At 41.7% G+C, this 1396-nt stretch overlaps 1 non-coding gene across 1 annotated transcript; it reads left to right on the forward strand.

The window, feature by feature from the left end:
- The first annotated feature begins 230 nt into the window (after positions 1-230).
- On the forward strand, positions 231-337 carry LOC141635008 (small nucleolar RNA R71). Its single transcript, XR_012539718.1, has one exon. It is a non-coding gene; the product is annotated as a small nucleolar RNA R71 (small nucleolar RNA).
- Positions 338-1396: the final 1059 nt, after the last annotated feature.

Below are 1396 nucleotides of genomic sequence, written 5' to 3' on the forward strand. Positions count from 1 at the left end.
AGGCAATTTGAGCCTTCAAAATGGAAGTATTAGAAGATTCCTCCTTACCCTTGATTGGTGCACTCCGGGAATTGACATATAGTGCATCATGGATCGCCATAGATTCAATTGTGGCATGAGCAATATCAGTGTCAATTTGACCAAACCGCCCATTGTTGGCGGAATCAAGAACTCGTCGGGACTCGGCACAACATCCATTGTAGAATATTATAGCAAGATCTCAAGGATCCAACCCATGATGTGGGCATTGTCTTTAAAAATCCTTGTATCTCTCCCAAGCTTCATAAAGGCTCTCTAGTGCTTGTTGGCAGAATACCGTGATTTGGCTCCTTAAAATTTGAGTTTTCTCCGGTGGAAAATACTTTTGGTAGAAAGCAAGAGCCAAAGTCTCCCAATTGCTGATCCCCGTGGCTTCTCTATCATGGTTATTGATCCATCTCTTAGCCTTGTCCTTCAATGATGATGTGAATTTTGGCGGAAGCGGAAGACATTTTTGTAGGGTTGTTTTTGTGTTTTGAAATAAAGGGGATATTTGTTTCAAGATCAATGAAGACCTCGAAAACAATGGGATATTTGTCGTAGCTAGACCTATAGCTACGCCAATGGGTGAATTGTTTGATACTCGTCAAACAATCCGACTTAAACTTAGGATCACGTCCCTCGTTCAAGCAAGGTGCGAAATCGCGTTTCGACCTCTTAAGCCAAACTACTCGTGTAACAACACAAGAAGACAAGACAAGTTTTAGAGAATACTCTCAAGTTTTTACTTCAAAATTGGATGATCAACAAATGAGGACTACAAGCCTTTATATAGGCCGAAATTCCTTGGGCACCAAGGCTAGCCTTTAATGCCTTGTGGTGAGTTCTAGGCTATGTAGGAGAACTAGGTAAGACTAAGACAAAAACTAGGCAAGACTTTGTAGAAAACTAGGCTATGACAAAAACTAGGCTATGACTTTGTAGAAAACTAGGCTATGACAAAAACTAGGTGAGCTTTATTCAATGCCCTTGGACTAGCCCATTTTCGAGGTTGGACCTTGCTCCACACGACTCCATTGGCGGGTGATCATGTATTTTTCCCGATTATGATTTGAACCGATCCATGCTTGGTGAGCCGGGTTGCCTTGGTCGCTTGTTTCGAGAATTATTTCATCCAGGTGATTCGTATTCACATCAATTCCTCCCCCTTTGAAAAGAATTGTCCTCAATTCTTGCCTCAGTATGCCGGGATCAAAGATGAGTATTATAAACCCGAACAAGCCCGAACACGTAGTCGAATCATCTTTGATGCCACCGGGATCAAAACAAATCTGGAAGTTAGATTCAAGCTTGATTAAGAACATGAAGCAGTTTACGCACCCTGTTGATTTCTTCTTCAGCTCATCATTTTCAATGT

The sequence above is a fragment of the Silene latifolia genome, chromosome Y (assembly GCF_048544455.1).
Source record: "Silene latifolia isolate original U9 population chromosome Y, ASM4854445v1, whole genome shotgun sequence".
NCBI lineage: Eukaryota > Viridiplantae > Streptophyta > Magnoliopsida > Caryophyllales > Caryophyllaceae > Silene > Silene latifolia.